Source organism: Theropithecus gelada, chromosome 3, assembly GCF_003255815.1.
Source record: "Theropithecus gelada isolate Dixy chromosome 3, Tgel_1.0, whole genome shotgun sequence".
In the NCBI taxonomy this organism is placed as follows: domain Eukaryota; kingdom Metazoa; phylum Chordata; class Mammalia; order Primates; family Cercopithecidae; genus Theropithecus; species Theropithecus gelada.
The window spans coordinates 141700811-141720462 of NC_037670.1; the positions used below are offsets into that span (position 1 = coordinate 141700811).

The window sequence follows — 19652 nt, forward strand, 5'->3', positions numbered from 1 at the left end:
TATTAAAATAATTAAATTAAAAATAAAATTATTTAATTTAATACAAATAATTAAAATAACTAAAAGAATTTAAAAATACCTACCAGACATGGCGGCAGACACCTATAGTCCAACTTCTTGGGATGCTGAGGCAGGAGGCTCTCTTGAGCCCAGGAGTTCAAAACCAGCCTGGGCAACATAGTGAGACTGTCTCCAAACCAAACCAAACCAAACCAAACCATGCCAAACCAAACCAAACCATGCCAAACCAAACACAATAAAAAACTAAAAGATCCAATATACAAAAGATTCTTGTTAATCAATAAGAAACATGTGAACCACCAAACAGCAAAACTACAAGGTACATAGGCAATTAATTAGTAGACAAAGAAATACAACTTACAAAAATATGCAAGACTAATCAATTAAGTATTATTAAAAAGCATGCAAACTAAAATGAGGCATCATTACTTGCAAATCAAACAGTAAAGCTCACAACATAAAAAAATATCTAGTGCTGTCACTATGTATGTCCTCTCAAGTACTGTTGGAGATAGTGTAAAGGTTTTCAATTTTTTCAGAAGACAATTTGGTAACACCTATTAAGGCAGAAGAATAGGGTCTGAAGGCAGGGTATTTAAGGCCAATTCATGCTAATTTCCTAAAGCTGGAAGAAAACACTGGGTCTGAAGGCAGAGAACCTAAGGCCAATTCATGCTAACTTCCTAAAGCTGGATCAAAAGAAAAATCCCCATCTCTCCACAGCCTAGTAACAAGGATCAAAGGCTACCCCCTCTACAAGCCTCTCCGTTCCACTAAGTCTCAGGTGGAAAGGGAAAGTGCCACGGATTGGCCGTGGGCCAAGCACGGGCTATCCCTTTATCTGCATAGGGTGCCAGTCCACTCTGGCCTCTGGTTGGCCACAGGCGAACTCACTGCAGCTATTAATCGGCCACAGGCCAAATCCTTCATCCACATAGTGGGTAGCCAATAGGGACCTCAAAAGGGGTACTTAAACCCCAGAAAACCTTGTGAGTGGGGCTCCTGAACCACAAATGATGTATTTGTCATTTCTCTGTACTAAAGGTAAAATAGTTGGTCTTCATGTCATATTTTTATATATAGTTCAGTATTATCTGATCTTTTTAATCTGCTTAAAACACTCCCATCCTGTGGAGTGTTACCTCGCTTCAATATATCCCTACTTTCGCTGTTTCGTTCCTTTCTTTCTTTGTGCATTTTGCTCAACTCTTTGTTCAACCCGCCAAGAACCTGGACATCTCATGCTCAAGGCCTGCCTTCCCATAACACTATCACAATTCTAAATACACATCTACCTTTGTCTCAGCAACTCCACTTTAGGAATGTGTTCTATGAAAAAATCTATCCAACTTGCCAAAGATGTTCACTGTAGTACTTTTTTTGTGAAACTAAAAAATGGAAACAATCCAAGTGTTCTTCAATGAAATACTGGATTAAGATATCACATCCATACAGTGGAATACTGTACAGCCATTATAGAGAGAGAAGTACCTCTATACATACTGGCAGGTATAGTGCTGACGAAACACTGTTTAGTTGCTCTCGCAATAATCTTTTAACTGGATTTCTTGATTCCATTTCGTTCTCAATCTGCTGTCAGAATAACCTTTACAAAATATTAATATGTTCATTCTTAAATTATTCAATAGCTTTCATGATAAAATTCGTATCTCTCAGTAGGATTACACAGGTTATTATCTAGCCTCTGCCAAAGTGGGTCAATTCTGACCCACTTTCTACTCTAATATCTCATGATCTGGTTACAATATTTCTAGATTCACTATTTACAACTGCCTAAATGAAACAGGCTCTTTCATCTTTCTCCACTTGCATGTGCACCTCCCTCTAAACTGAATATTCATTTTTATGATCTTCAGTTGGCTAACTCCTACTTATTCTTCAAAACAAAGTTTGAGGCTGGGCACAGTGGCTCAAACTTGTAAGATCAGCATTTTAGGAAGTCAAGGCAGGAGGATCATTTGAGACCAGGAGTTCGAGACCAGACTGGGCAACATAGTGAGACTCTGTCTTTACAAAAAATTAAAAAAATCAGCCAGGCATGGTAGTATGCACCTGTAGTCCAAGCTACTTAGAAGGCTGAGGCAGGAGGATGGCTTGAGCCCAGGAGGTCGAGGCTGCAGTGAGCCAGGATCACACCACTGCACTCCACCCTGGTCGACAGAGCAAGACTGTCTCTCAAAACTGAACAAAGCTGAAACTAAATGCTAAAAAAATACAAAACAAAACCCACCAAAACCAAACAACAAAAAACAACTAAGTTTGAGAAATGAACCTCTAGGACGGTTTCACTTGTCATCTGCATCTAAGTTTTCCCAGTTTTTGTTCCTAGAGACACTTTCTATTACCTCTAATCTTCCTATGTTGTAAATGCTTATAGCCTTGGAATCTCTTCAGTACTGTCAAATTCTTGAGGTAAGTACTGCGTCTTTCATCTTCTCACTCTTAGCGTTTAGCATGTATTAATTGTGTAACAGAAACCAATTTTAAAAACCAATGACATTAAGTGATTTTTTTCTTCATCTACCAGGCTTCCTCAAATTTTTTTATAGTCAAGAGTTGGCTACATGTAAAGTGTCCAGAACAGGCGAACCTATAGAATTATAAAGTAGATTAGTGGTTGCTAAGGGGTGAAGGTTGGGAGGTTTGGGTGGGAATCAATGACTGCCAATGCATATTAAGTTCCTTTTGGGAATGATAAAATTGTTCCAAAATTAGATTATGGTGATGGTTGCAGACTACCATAAATATACTTAAACCACTGAACTGTACACTTTAAGCTTTACATTACATAATTGTATCTCAATAAAACTAAAAAAAAATAAGAGTTGGTTAAAAAGAATAAAGTTTATGTACATTATATAACCATAATTAAACTTTATTTCTGGATGATACAGAACCTTTCGTTAGTCTCAATTTCTGGTTATTTCATTTCAATAAAATTTCCACTAGAGGGCATTCAAAGAAAAGCAGAAATCCCAAATTGTCATGGCTCCATCGATGTCAGTAATGGAAAATTTGCGACAATCTTGCTTGTCCACCTCATAAATAGAGACTTGAGTGATGCTATTCTGGTGCAGAAAGCAAAACTCAGTCTCACAGAAAAAATATGTTTTCACCATGATGTATTTGTCACTCATCTGTACTAAGGGTAAAATGGTTGGTCTTCATGTCATATTTTTGCATACAGTTCAGTATTATATGATATTTTTAATCTGCTTAAAACACTCAGTTTATAGTTGAGAGATTAATAAAACAACTAGGATAAAGGAAATTTTGACAATGATAAAATGCTAGGAATTAGATATCCATTTCTACCTATCAGAAAAGTTTTGTTAGATCAAACCTCCCACTGAAAAAGACTGTAAAAGCTGATAAAATACAAATATGCTTATAGACACAGTAGAAAAACCAAAGTTGCCAGAACAGGAGAAGCCAAGCTCCGGGAGAGAAAAGCGGCATTTGTTGAATTGAGTCTTATATCCTCTTCCACTTTTTCCCTTTAGACATTTGCCAGTTCCTGGGTAGCATTAGGAGAAAGCAGTACCTTTAGACCTTCTTATGGTGATGAGGAACTCCAACACAAAAACTGGAGTTCAGGTCTACTAAAGCACTGAGAACTTCAAGAATCTAGAAAAAGGGGAGTAACAGAAAGGTGACCCTGCAGAGAAGTGATCTTCTGTTGGACTTCTGCCTTCAAAGTATTTTCAGGGGCTGAAGAAGACTACAACCACCAAGCTAAAACTAGATGCTAAGAGAGCTTTCAGCCAAATAACAGAGGAAATAAAAATTGGCATTCATGATCCTCAAAGGGAGAGTGGCTCAGATAAACACCCCAAGTTTGAATTGAGACTGTGGAAAATACAGGAAATAAATGGATCCTGAAATCCAGCCTAAAATCATCTTAATCCCTGATTTAATTGAGGAGACCTGCCCTTATTTTAACTATCAGTCAGAAGAATATTAAATATTTTCTGGAAGCAAACAGACCTGTACCAAATTTTTATATAATATCCAGCATTCAACCAAAAGTTACCAGGCATTCTAGGAGACAGAGCCAAGTGACCAAAATAAAACAAACAAACAAACAAAATCCAGACCTATAGATGTTAAAACATGCTCTAGAATAAGTGTGATTACTGTTGAAGAAAAATAGAAGGAAAAATTAATTAAAGACCTAAACTTTAGGGGAAAAAAAAGAAGCAATCGAAAATTGTAGAACTAAGAAACAAGATTAATGAAATTGAAAAGCTAATAGATGGGTTTAACAGTAGATTAGCTACAGAAGAGAATTAATGGCCTGGAAGACAGACCAAAAGAAAATACCCAGTGTGAATATGGAGAAGATAAAAGAAGAAAAGAGTGTTAAGAAACAAATGCAATATAGATGTAATGGTCTAAATCTCAATTGGAGAGGAGAATGAAGAAAAAGCAGTATCTTAAGACATACTGCCTGAAAAATTTCCCAAACTAATGAAATACATCAAACAACAGATTTAAGAATTCCTGTGGGACAAAAACAAAACCCCATTATACCTAGGGATATCATAGCAAAGCTGGTTTTTTTGTTTGTTTGTTTGTTTGTTTTTTTAAAAAAAAAGACCAACAGAAAATCTTAAAAACAACCAGAGGGTAAAATCCAGTACTTTCAAAGAATCAACAATAAGAGTAACAGCTGACTTTTGTTGTGCTGGACCCCTACTGGCTCCAATAGGGATGGCACTGTGTTTAAGGGGTCGAAGGAGAGACCCAGAATCAACAAATGAGACATAGAGTTTACTGAGAACTTACAGGGCAGTCCATGAGTGACAGGCTGGACAGGAAAATTGCTACCGTTTGTAAAAAGCATTTATGTATAATAAAGCATAAAAAGCTATTTATGCATAAAAAGCTAAATAGCATTTTAACTTTATAATTTCTACCTAGCAACCTTCACCTAGCAACCTCCACTTAACCCCAAAGGGTCTCTAATCCCCTGTTCAGCCTGCATTCCAAGGAATGGGCTAGGCGTTCAGATGTCCTTCGTAGATAAGGAGCGAATCTTCGGGTTGCCCACTCCCAGATTCCTTAGCTTGGAAGCTCAAACACGAACACACATTCTACTTAGACCATACAGCCATTCTTAGGGTATGCTGGAGTTACTGCTGTAAAGTGCATCTGCCATACACTCCATCTCAGCATATTCTTGAATGGCCCTCACATTTTTATCATGTTTTTTTGTGTGTGATTTTTGGGGGCCAGGTATGTGGAAGAGCAGTATGTGCAGCCAAATGCTGTGGCAGCAATACAAACTATAACAAAAGAGAATGCCAAACATAATAGAAATCATACTGTATTAAAGGTTTTTCTAAGCACTTGGGAGTTGATTAAACCAGGCTCGGTGACCTCAATAAAAGATTGTCCTTCAGTTGTCAAACAGGTGACAGGGCTGAGCACCAAATGGAACTCTGCACTAAAGGAACTATTAGTTGATGTGCTCCCCTTGTTTGGAGCCTAATATTGCAGATATGTATGTTATTTGGCCACATCTGTGTCTGGGAATTCCCAGACTTTGGTTTCTGGAGGTATCCTTTAACCAACCTGCTATGGGATACTGAGTGCATACCAGCACTGGGAGCCCCTTTGTCATGTTGTCCACTGTTGTAAGAGATGATATTTAGCATTGAGTTGTTGCTCCATGATGATATATTTAGCTTCAGCCCCCTTCCATAATTGGGACTAGAACCCTAATGGCACACACCTCAGGGTAACTGGCTATGTCCAATTCACAAGGTTGTTCCTGTACTAGAGTTTCCAGTCATAACTTTAGTTTGTTTAAAGGCCTCATCGTCCTCTGTGGACCAGTTCCAGTGAGCCCCCATCTTGGCTAAGTGGTATAGGGGCCTGAGGAGTTGGGCCAAATGGGGAATAAAAGGACACTAATACCCTATAAGGCTTAAGAAGGTCTGCAACTGCTTTGGTGTGGTAGGACATGAGTAGTCCTACACCTGATCTATAATGGCAGAGAGAAGGACTTGACTTTACTCTTACCCAACCAGATGACACTGAGTATTTGATTGATAAGCATGGACCCTTAACTGTCTGTGCTGCCCATACTCTGTCTGCCAAGTGAGATGGCAAGGTGGGGACTAGCAAGCTCCATACCACTGCAATTTGTAAGGTACAAACCACTGCAGTTTGTAAGGTAGAAAAAGACTTAGTTAGCATGATATCATCAATTTAATGGAAAACATGTACCCTCTCCAGGGTAGTCCATTGATTGATGTCTGTGGTCATTAGACCTTCACAGATAGTGGGGCTATGTAAACATCCTTGGGGCAAGATGGTAAAGGTCCATTGTTCTCCTTTCTAGCTGAATGTAAATTGGTCTTGACTTGGGCGAAATGGGGATGCTGAAGAAGGTTTGGCTAAATTAATAAGAAAACATTACATGCCAAGCACCTGTCCTATTTTCATCAGAAGGGAAGTGGTATTTTAATTTTTGGTAATGTATTGTTATTTTCCATGTCCCGTCAGGTTTTTGTACAGGCCACACATGGTTGTTTTATGGGCTGTGCACTACTGGCCTCATAATGCCCACCTCGGCTAACTCCTTAATAGTTTCTGTGATTTTATTATGCTCCCAACCCCCACTCACAAGTGGTATTGCTTCAGCACTACTATTTGCTATGGGGCTGGCCACTGTATTGGTGTCCATTTTGTGTTACCGTGATTATGTTTTGTCATTCTAACTCTCAGTTTGAATTTTTTGTCACTTTGGAGGGTCAAGCCTGACAAGATCCCCATTCCCAAGATGTATTTTGGGACAGGAGCTATATATACTAAATAGGGTCTTCGTGACAGTCTCCCAACTTGTAATAGTAATTCAACCTTTATACCTCATTCCCCGTCCCCCTTTACTATCTATTGCTGCTATAGGCCCTTGGAACTGATAGGTGTGTTACCATTTATGAGTGTATTTGGCTCCAGTATCCACTATAGAAGGGGTCCTCAACCCCTGGGCAGCAGACTGGCACTGGTCTGTGGCCTGTTAGGAACTGAGTCGCAGAGCAGGAGGTGAGTGGCAGGCGAGTGAGCATTACCACCTGAGCTCCACCTCCTGTCAGATCAGTGGTGGCATTAGATTCTCATAGGAGTAAAAGCCCTATTGTGAACTGCGCAAGCGAGAGATCCCTACGTTGCATGCTGCTGATGAGAATCTAATGCCTGCCTGATGATCTGAGGTGGAACAGTTTCATCCCAAAACATCCCCCCATCCCCAGTCTTAGGAAAAACTGTCTTCCACAAAACTGGTCCCTGGTGCCAAAAAGGTGAGGAACCACTGCACTAGAGCAAGCACAGTCTGTTTATTTTTAGGTGACTTATATACAGTTTTACATGAGGCCTCTGGTCCTTGGCCATCATTGCTTTTATTGCGATTCTGAGGCCTTGGCCTTTATCCTAGGCTAAAGGGGTTAGTGCCTGCCATCTCTGTATGCGAGGGGTGGTGGGCTGAGCTTGCGGCTCCTTAGCGAAGTGCTGTTCCGGCTTGAGTTTTTATTACAGTCTAACCAAAACAGTATTAGACTTTTTATCTATTTTTTTTTTCAGTAGGTATCCCTGCCATCAGCAGGTTGCCTACATCTATCAGCAAATCACTCTGACAAGCCCCTTGACTGCTTCCTTTTTTTTTTCATGGCTCCCTTATCTTTCATCCAGCAGTGCATACCTCTTGCTTATGCCGTTTTTCTGTTTCCCTTAAGTCAGTGGCCACTTGGGCTGCCCAGGATACTGGCTGCCATATTAGGGTGCTTAAGATGGAAACCGGCATCCTATATCACTACTTAGGTGTCAATTGCAGAATTATCTCTTTTATTCTGGCAGTAACCAATTCATTGTTGGGATCATGATGATTTTTAGCAAAAATATTAATAGCCTGTTTCATTCCCCACTCCCAGAGGACGTCCTGCAACTTTTTCAGTCTGCCATTGCAAAGGAGATGTGGAGATGTCTCCCTCATTTGGCCAGGCCCCCTTGAAGCCCACAACCACTCAGCTAAGGAGGGGGATGGTCTGATTCTCATTATTGGTGCCATAGAAATGCTGCCTCAGGACCAGGTGCTTTGTGATGGATGCCATTTTATTCATCTCGAATCTAGAGAGTATAGTATTCTCTGCCCTCACGTCCCATGGACAGAGAAACCACCCTATGACTGACTCTCTCCCCTTCTGTTTGAACCTATTTCCCAGTTCCACAGTGGTATAATCCCATATTGTGGTATGCTGCCCTCTTTCAGGCAGGGCAAGTCTTGAGGGGCTTCCTCTTGTGGGGTCCACTTTTACCTTGGTGGTGGCCAATGTACATGCAGAGAGGATGGGAACCTCTATCGACTCATCCTAGTCTTCTTCCTCCTTCCCACTAGAGCTCTCCATGAGGTCCCAGGACTTAGGGTTACAGGATGATTTATTCATGACAGCCCTAACTTGTCGGCCTGGCAGTTGACAACTCTTCAAATGAGTTATGTGGCAAGCCAGAGTGTCCATTCTGTCATTCTGTTGGCACAGGCAGGACAGTAAGGTCTCCAACATTTTAGTCTGAGCTAACTAAGCATTTCTTTCTAATCAGAGCTTGCCTTATAACTGATACACCCTTGCCTGTGCAGTGACCTCAGCCTCAGTGGCTCCTCAACACACAGGAGCTGCCAATGAACTATGGCTGTCATAGCTTGGACATATGACTTTCACTTAGTTGGATCTACCCCCTGCAGCAGCTCTTCCAGACCTTTTGGTGTTATGGGGCATCCCCATACTCATGCAGTGGGCCTCATCCATCAAGGATAGCAGTTATTGGGCCCCACATAGATGTGGATGGCCATCCCAGAGTTTCCCTTGTGGATTTCCTTTTCCCTGATCGCATCATCTTGGTGCTCACAGGATTCTTTCCAACTTTCTGGCTGGACTGCCAATTGTTGTGTGGGACTCCTACTGACTCCAATAAGGATAATATGTTTGAGAGTCTGAAGAGGAAACCCCAAGCCAGTGAACAAGCCATAGGGTTTATTAAAGACATATATAAGGTGGTCCAGGAGCAATGGGCTGATTAGGAAAACTGCAACTATTTCTTAAAAGTGTACAAGTTACATAGCATTTTTACTTAGAAATCTCCACCTAGCAACCTCCATCTAACCCACAACAAAGGGTCTCAATCCCCTGTATGGCCTGTATTCCAAGGAATGGGCCAGGTGTTGAGATGCCCTTCTTAGATAAGAAGTGAATCTCTAGGTTGGCTACCCCCAGATTCTTTAGCTCAGAACTCCAAACACATACTCTCCTTAGACCACAGGGTCATTATCAGAGTACGCTTGAGTTAATGCTGTTGGGAATACAAGCTTTCAGTAAAAATAAAAGAAAACAAAATGATAGCTTTAAAGTATCAAAAGAAAGTAATGCCACCTTAGAATTCTATACCCAGTGAAAATAACTTTCAAAAATAAAAAGCAAAATAAAAATACATTCAAAATAAAAATGCTTTCAAACAAAAACACAGTCACCAGCAGATGTATTAAAAAAAGGTTTTCAGAAGAAAAGTGATCCCTGATTAAATCCCTGTTTAAAACATGAAAAGAGAGGATAGAATGAAGAGAGCCATAAAGGGTGAGTATGTGGGTAAATCCAAATAAATGTTGGTAATAATAACATAATTGATAGCAATACTAAAATGATAATAATAAATTGTGAGGTTTAAAGAGAGATAGATTTCTATAATCCCAGCACTTTGGGAGGCCAAGGCGGGCAGATCACTTAAGGTCAGGAGTTCAAGACCAGCCTGACCAACATGGTGAAACCCAGCCTCTACTAAAAATACAAAATTAGCCAGGCTTGGTGGTGCATGCCTATAATCCCAGCTACTTGGGAGGCTGAGGTAGGAAAATCTCTTGAACCCAGGAGGTGGAGGTTGTGGTGAGCCGAGATTGCACCATTGCACTCCAGCCTGGGCAACAAAGAGTGAAACTCTATCTCAAAAAAAAAAAAAAAAAAAAAAAAGAGATAGATTTAAAATATATGACAACAATAGCACAAATGCAGGGGTGGAATGGGCACAAATGAGGTTAAAATATTCTAAGATTCCTGCATTGTCCAGGAATTGTTAAAAGTACTAATTTAGAGTAGACTAATAAGTAACGAATATATGTTATAATCTCTAGGGGAGCCACTCAAAGAATAATAAAAGAATGAGTTATTACAGCAAGATAGAAAATGGAATAATAATAAATAATATTTGATTAATCAAAAAATAATCAGAACTGGAAAAAAAGAACACTGACTAATGAAACACCTATCAGTGTGCACATTAAAGGCAGGCAGACTAAATACTTCAGTGAAAAGAAAACTACTGTCAATCAATCTGGCTTAAAAAAGAACTATATATTACTTAAATAAAAGCACATAGAAAAGCCGAAAGCAAAAAGATGGAAAAACACTATACACATGCTCAAGAAAGCTGATATACCTATACCAATATTAGATTAAGTATATTATAATGAAGTAAGAATTACTACATACAAAGGGGTACACTTCATAACAGTAAAAGGTCAATGCATCAGGGATATGGTAGGCTTAAAAGATGTAAGCAAAAGTTGACCAAAATGCAGATCTCAGTAACTGATAGAACACGGAAGTAAAAAAACAATCAGGACAGTAGTCACTGCTTTATCCATGGGGGATACGCTCCAAGACCCCCAGTGGATGCCTGAGGCCACAGATAGTAGTGAACCCTTTAAATACTATGTTTTTTTCCTATACATATGTGCCTATGAAAAAATTTAATTTGCAAATCAGGAGCAGTAAGTGCTAACAGGAACAAAACAATTGCAATAATATACTCAATAAAAGTTATGTAAATGTGATCTTTCTCTCAAAATATCTTATTGCACTATATTCATCCTTTTTCTTCTTGTGATGATATGTAATGATAAAATGCATATGTGAAGAGATGAAGCAGGGTGAATGACAGGCATTGTGATGTAGTGTTAAGCTACTTTGACCTTCTTACAATACATTAGAAGGAGGATCATCTGCTTCTGGTGATCCTGCATTATCAAGCCATGACAATGTCTATGGTTGGATGTCAGGAAAAGATAATGTAGATGACTAACAGCCAGGTAGTGTGTAAAGAGTCTTCATCCAGATACGCTGGACAAAGAGATAATTTACCTCCCAGGTGGGAAGGAGAGGGATGGTGTGAGATTTCACCATGCTACTCTGCCAGTACTTTCTCATATTCACCAACTCAAAAGCTCTCTACAAATCCTACAGTTTAGGGTTTTTTTATGAAGGGATCATTAAATCATTGGCCATTGGTAATTAGCTCAATCTTCAGCCTCTCTCATCTCTCTGTGGAGGTCAGTGGGTAGTGTTAAAAATTTCTACCTTTTAATCATGTCTTGGTCTTTCTGCCTCCCTCCCCGACAACCAGTCATCTCATTAGTATAAGATGTCTAAAGACTCTTATCACTCAGGAGATTCCAAGGGTTTCAGAAGTTCTAGTGTCAGGAGCCAGTGATTAAGACCAAATATTTTAACCAAACATGCTCTACATCATTCAAAAGATCACCCCATCATTCAAGAAATTACAAGGCATGAAGGAGCTTGTCCCAGGAACCAGGGGACAAAGACCAAATATATATTTATTATATCACAATATCACAGTAGACCATTACACCCAACCATTGCCAAATCACATTATTTTATAGTGCAAAAATTGACCATAGGCTGGGCTATAAAGAACATCTCAAAAAATTTCAAAGATCTGAAATATATAGAATATGTTCCTTCACCATAGTAGAATTCAGCTAGATATTAATAATGAAAAGCAAACTAGAATGAACTGTAATATAGCCAAACATTAGAACATTTCTCAGCAGTAAAAAGAAATGAACTACTGATACACAAAACATAGGTTCTCAAAAACACGCTGAGCAAAAGAATTTAGACGTTAAGAAGTACAATATTGCATAATGTAGTAAACAGCACTAATGCAGGGTAAGAAAAAATAATGAGTGGCTGCCTTCTGGGTTCAGGGGATTATCTTGGAAGGGGCCTAAGGGAGCTTCCTAGCGTAAGGAAGAATGTTCTATATTTTGAAATAGATGTGGGTTACATGGGTATATGTATTTGTCACAATAAAAACTCTACACTGAAGATCTATGGATTTCATTTTGTCAATTAGATCTCAATAAGAAAGTGGAATAAAAAGTATGTCAAGTGGCATTATATAATGTTTACGGATGACTACATACACACGCACAGATGGATGATCACTTGTGTAATTTAACTTGGGCAGAAAAAGTACACACAAATTACAAGACTGTGGTTGCTTCTATCAGAAAGAAAGAAGGAAAAGGAATAAATATGATTGGGGAGGATACAAACGGTCCTTTAACCATGTTGTATTGTTTTACTTAAAACATATTTAAAGAAAAATTAGAATAATTAGGCAAAACATAGCTTTTCAAAGACTGTATGAATTACAGTTTTGATATGCTAACAGCTCTAATAAGAACCAGTAAAACAAGGAAATAATTTATTTTAAAAAATTATTCAGAATTCTAATAGTTAAAAGTTAAACATATTAGCAAAAAAGAAATCTGCTTTAAGTCAGTGTTCCTTTACAGTTTGTCACTGAAAATATAAATAAGGTGTCAAAAAAGTCCCTTGCTTTATTTTAAATAAAATATTTTACCCAGCCAAAAGGGGATAAAGAAATTTGAATTCAACTATATGTTCAGGAAGAACACATTCAAATGTGGAATGTTAATTATAAGATAATCCAAGATTTAATGACACTGTTATCTGTTTAATAAAAATGAATAACATACAAATTAAGGGGGACCTTGTCAGTTATCTGAAAAACTACCAGGATGCATAAAATTTAGCAAAATTTGAAAACAAATATGTATACGAGCTAAAACACTCAAATGAAAACATATTTTTATTATGTGAAAGAAAAAACTTCACTACTTCCTCTCCATAAAAGATTAAAAAGAAGAGTTAAACAAATCCAAGTGAGGCTTGCAAGAAAGAAAAATATTGTTCTCTCTCACCTAGAAAATGTATGTTTAACTAGCTTAGAATTAAGGAATGGATGAGGACCATATTTATGACTTTGCTTGTTAATCATCCTACTGCTTGTTTTAGGAACATGTAAAATTCTCATTAATTCTTTTGGGATTACACATTTATTATAAATACTTCTATAATTTTGTGTAACATATCCCTTATAAATAAACTTTTTATGTAGATAATTTATTTTTACTATTTCCTTGAAAACATACTACCCCTAATTATTAATAGATACTACTTGTATCTGCTTAGTAGTACAGTCATAACTAAAGTGTGATTCTTTAATGGCATCAGCCATTTTTTAAGAAACTTGTCATATTTATATGCAACACTTTTTACAAAACAATTTTACATGATATTGCATCTGTCACAAGAATCCAGCAAAATCAGTGAAACAAATTTTCTTATCTTATTCCATAAATGAAAAATAAAAGTTCAGTTTCAGAAATTAGCAAGGTTATGAAGCTTATAGTAAGAGGACTTGGGACATAAATTCTGAGTCCAAGATCATTCACAAATAAGTAATTTTCAATTTTTCTTAATACAGTAACTCAAAATACATTTTTGCTTAATTTTAATAATGAAAATTATGACTATTTTGCCATTATAATACAATTTTACAATAAAATGGCGGATGAAACAATGTAAAAAATTACAAAGAAAGGATAACAGGGTTTTTATTCAAGCATAGCAGGGTGTTTTTTGGAGAGATTCTTGTTGAGAATTTCTAGTTATCATTATACTGTTGAAAACCAATACACTAAAGTTAGACAACTTATAAACAATAAATTATAAACTCATACACTAGTTCCCTGATATCAGCTATTAGTACTTCAGGACAGGGTATGGAAAGTTGTTTTCCTGAAAGATGTAAGAGGAAAAAAAAAATCACATTTTTAAATGAAAGCAATTAAGCTGTCCTTTCAAATTTAGAATTTAAAGTATAGCAAAAGACAAAAAAGCTAAATTCTCAAACAAACTTTATAAGGAGGTAGTGGTATAATTTTAACCTAATCAGTGTGTATAACATTATTACAATCAATAAGACTTACCAAGAGGTAGTCTATTTGATGGAGAATTGGGTTCAATTTAGAAATAGTAATTTCCTACCATGTACCAGACACTAATAAGATAAAAGTCAAGTCAGAATTTGAGAGGTGTTTGTGTGTGATCTTGGTTTTTATGTATGTGTTTTGAAAAATTAGTGCCAAGAGCTTTTCATCAACTAGCTTTCTTCACCTCTATCCTATTTTGTGCTTTCAAAAGGGCCAGTTAGATTTCTAGGTATCTGAATAGCAATATTAACATATGCCTTAAATATGCAAGGTAACCCTAAGATATCTATCACTGTCTGCATACAGGTAAAACTGCTAACAAAGGTAAAATCAGCTCCTATATGTAGATAAGAGATAAATTTTAAAATAATGGGAGCAATTTATTAAAAAATATATAAAAGGCTAAAAACATAAAGAATGATGTTCAAACTAAAAATCAGAAAAATAACAAAACTATATAACATGCTCACTTTTATCCATGATATTGTTCAAACCACAAAGCCTAATAATATGTTAGCAAAAATGCCAAAAACAAAATGGATAGTTTCACATGGTTTACCAATGTAAAGTGGAAAAAACTTTTTGGAGGACAGTTTGGATATAACTTGAAAGATTTTAAATGTGCAAACCTTTTGAGCAATTCTACTTCTGGAAGTCTTCTACAGAATTAACACGCACCAAGGATATTATCATCATTGTTATGGCAAACAAACATCTGACGCTTACTCTGTGACTAGGCACTGTTCTAAACACAAAGCAACTTAATGATGTGAGTGGTATTTTTATCCCCTAATATAAGAATGAAACTGAAAAGATGAATAACTTGCCCAATTACAGAGCTAGTAAATGACAAAGTTGGGATTCAAACCTTGGCAGTCTGGCTCATAAGACAGTACTCTTAACTACCCATAAAACATAACAATAAAAATTATAAACAACTTAAATGCTGTCAACATAATGGTTCAATAAATTACAGTGCATTAATAATAAGGAATATTAAGTAGCTAAAAAATGGAGGTAAACTTATGTACTGACAAGGAAAGATCCCAAACAAGTGAAAAGAAGTGTCTGTGTGTGTGTGTTCATTTGTATGAAAATGTGTATTTTTAAAAAGAATTAGGGACATTTACCAAAGTACTTAAAATAGCTATCCTGGGGCAGAGAATTTAAGGAATTTCTTTAGTCAACAAAGACTCATGATTTACTACATGAACTTCTATATTATTTTAATATCTTATGACAAAAATGTCTTGATTATTTATAGTTTTTAAAAGGCTAAAAAGAAAAACTACAACATAAATGACAATTTCTTGTAATGTTTTCTAAATAAGATATTTCTAAAAATTCTTTATGAAATAATAGTTTTGTAATTCTAGTCTACGCTTTTAGAGCAAAGATATGTCACACGTTTACTTACAACTAGAAAACAAGTCACTATTGTAAGCCAAAATTACATTTTTATCTACCAAACTGCTCCTGTGACATTTACAACTAAATTTATGTTCTGAGAAAGTAGGCAACATTTTTCCAAAGGTATCTTCTGTTTATTAAAACATGTAATAACATTCAACAAGTTAACAATTACACAATGATTACGTCAAAACCTAGGGCATTAATTAATGTGTTCTGCCTTATCAATGGTAATAAAGCATCTATTGAAATTAAAATGCCACATCACTTTACAAAACCCTTATCTTTGGTAATAAAGCACCTATTGAAATTAAAATGCCACATCACTTTACAAAACCCTTATCTTATGACTGAGCAATCTTAACGTAACAAATACATATATGCTAGAGAAATTGCCTTCTAAATGTAAAAAATATATATATATTTTTTAATACAAGAAAAGGTTTCAGCAAACTAGGGGGAAAACCCACAATTTCTATTAACAAAAATGTTAATTGCATATATTTTTTAAAGGCTTATTCTAACAATAAAAATGTCAACTCCAAATTTAAGGTTAAATTGAAGATTTACTATGCTAAGTTCCAATTAATTTGACTGAAGGCCACCTTGTTTTCAGACCTACAGGTGATTAAGCTAAGTTAAAGTGGTAACATTTTTCTGTTCCCATACTTTTGTAGTTTTAGAGTGTTTAAGTGAAAATATTCAACTATAAATTAGGGAACAAGACAGAAAAAAAAAAAAACCAAAAACCCAAACCCAAAGATACAGGAAGTTTAACACAAACATATGTTTTGCAACAATATAAAAAGTCATGCTGTTTAAACTGTTGTGAAAACACCCTAAATATAGACAAGATGAGGAATATAAATACATTCTACTGGTGGATCCTGTTCAGATTAAACTGTTATAAATACCCTTATCAAACCTCTGTTACATTCAAAGGCACTTAAACGCTTGAGCACCAATCTTCTGTTCTGTGAAAAATAACATACCATTTATCAGTGAGTTATAAAGATTATTTAGACAATGCAATGTATTAACATAGACAAGCAATTAACACAGTGCCTATTACACAGCAAATATTCAATGAATGTTTCATTTAAAAATTATAAAGTCCCCAAACAAATTCTAAAGCCAAAATAAACCAGTATTACATTTCCATATTTGCCACATAATGTACACTGTGTTAAATATTGTCAGTATCAAGATCCAAGAGAAGCATGAGATGTAATTTGTGTCCTAGAGGCTTAATTTTAAAAATGGCTTTCAAGTTGTCAGTTTTTACCATAAGTTCCATAGATGCTAGAAAATGGAAAAATAAAAGAAAATAAAGAAAAAATAATAAAAGAACAAAGTGGATCTACATATCATATGGAAAGTTGTCCATGAATTAAATCAATGCTATTTCCAAAGCTATTTTAAATAACATTTTAAAAAAGAAGTTTGCATGAGAAGGAAAGAATTACAGAGCTGACACAAAAATAGTTATAAATAAACCATTTAAAAATATAGAAGATGCTGATTTCTATTTCTAGTAATTTTAAGTTAGATAATTTGGACCAAAACTGTGAGAGAATCTAGAAGTTTTTAAAAATTTCTTAAAAACTGAGGAACTAAATCCATTATTTCAACAACAGATTAGAAGGTGAAGTGAGACTTAGTGACATAGAGGGAGGATCAGAAGCTATAATCCAGAATATGGCATGAGACTGAAAAATGGAAAATGAAAGAAAGATATTGAGGATACAGTGAGAAGATATAACGGATATACAACCAGAGACTCAGAAGGAGGATGTAATATTTGAAGAAACAATAGATGTGAGATTTTCTAGAACTGAGGTGGCAACCCAAAATTTAGAAGATGCTTGTCATGGTATCATGATGGAGATACCTAAATTAATAATACCACATTTAAGTGATGTTTTTTCAAGAAGCTACTTTCAAGATGAAACAGAAGAAATGTTGGAAGAAGCTACAAAATTTTTGCAAAAAACAATGACACACAGGAATCCAAATGATATTAGCAAATTTAAATGTTTACTTAAAACAAAATTTGGGTGCAATATAAACTTTAAAGCGGATGAGAATTACTCCTTTAATGTACCTATTTAGTAAGTTTGGAAATATTCACCATCAAATGATAACAATTTAAATATTTATTTTTATTATACTTTAAGTTCTGGGGTACATGTGTAGAACGTGCAAGTTTGCTCCATTAATATACACGTGTCATGGTGGTTTGTGCACCCATAAACCCATCATCTACATTAGGTATTTCTCCTAATGCTATCCCTCTCCCAGCCCCCCAATCCCCTGATAGGCCTTGGTGTGTGATGTTCCTTTCCCTGTGTCCATGGGTTCCCACTGTTCAACTCCCACTCACGAGTGAGAATATGTGGTGTTTGGTTTTCTGTTCTTGTGTCAGTTTGCTGAGAATGATGGTTTCGTTTCATCCATGTCCCTGCAAGGACATGAACTCCTCCTTTTTTATGGCTGCATAGTATTCCATGGTGTGTATGTGCCACATTTTCTTTATCTAGTCTGCCGTTGATGGGCATTTGGGTTGGTTCCAAGTCTTTGTTATTGTGAACAGTGCCGCAATAAACATACGTGTGCATGTGTCTTTATAGTAGAATAATTTATAAGCCTTTGAGTATATACCTAGTAATGGGAATCCTAGGTCAAATGGTATTTCTTGTTCTAGATCCTTGAGGAATCACCACACTGTCTTCCACAGTGGTTGAACTAATTTACACTCCCACCAACAGTGTAAAAGTGTTCCTGTTTCTCCACATCCTTTCCAGCATCTGTGGTTTCCTGACTTTTTAATGATCGCCATTCTAACTGGCATGAGATGGTATCTCTTTATCTGTGGTTTTGCTGTCTGCAGTAACCTGAGGTCCAAAAATATTAAATAAAAAATTCATAACTTTTGAATTGCACGCTGTCCTGAATAGTGTGATATGATTTTGTACTGTCCCACTTGAGATATGAATCATCTTTTGTCCAGCATATCCACGCTATATATACTACACATCCAAAGATCAGATTGACAGATCTTTTCAGATCATTTCAGGTCACCAAGAAAGGTGAGTACAGTACAGTAAGATATTTTGAGAGAAACCATATTCACATAATTTTTATTACAGTATATTATTATCATTGTTCTATTAGTTATTGTTAGTCTCTTACTGTGCCCAATTTATAAATTATCACATATATCCTAGGAAAAAAAACCAGTATTTATAGGGTTTGGTACCATCCATGTTTTCAGGCATCCACTAGGGGGTCTTGGAATGTAGCCCCCCTGCACATAAAGGGGAACTTTGAAAGAAAACTGAAAAAAATGAAATTAAAAAAAACAACAACAAAGGTACTTGGTGATATTAATGTTTAGTACACATACACAAATGGCTTGCTGAAGCAAAACAAATGGAAACAACCACAACATACTCCAAACATGATTCTCAATAAGCAATTCAGTGGGTAAAATAAAGGAGTGGGCCAGGTGCAGTGACTCATGCCTGTAATCCCAACACTTTGGGAGGCCAAGGCAGGTGGATCACTTAAGGTTAGAAGTTTGAGACCAGCTTGGCTAACATGGTGAAACCCCATCTCTACTAAAAATACCAAAATTAGCCAGGAGTTGTGGTGCACCTGTAGGCCTAGCTACTTGGGAGGCTGAGGCAAGAATCACTTGAACCTGGCAGCTGGAGGTTGCAGTGAGTGGAGATCCAACACTGCACTCCAGCCTGAGTGACAGGGAGAGACTCCATCTCAAAATAAATAAACAAACAAATAAATAAATAAATAAAATAAATAAATAAAGGAGTGGATAGTCAGTGCTTGCTACTTGAAGCATTGATACAAAGCACTTGTCTCTGTTTAGTGACTGAGAAAAACGTACTATATTGTCAGCACTCATACTGTCTTAGCACACAGCCTAAATATTTTAACATTCTGCCTACTGAAGTCTAGTTAACAACTCTGTGGCTTTTTTGTCTTTACTTTTAATTTCTAAGCCAACTGATTTTTCTGCCTTACTGGA

At 36.5% G+C, this 19652-nt stretch overlaps 1 protein-coding gene across 2 annotated transcripts in view; it reads right to left on the bottom strand.

The window, feature by feature from the left end:
• ASZ1 (ankyrin repeat, SAM and basic leucine zipper domain containing 1) overlaps positions 1-19652 on the bottom strand; it is a 65131-nt gene that overhangs the window by 34187 nt on the left and 11292 nt on the right. The gene's annotated exons all lie outside the window — the stretch shown is intronic.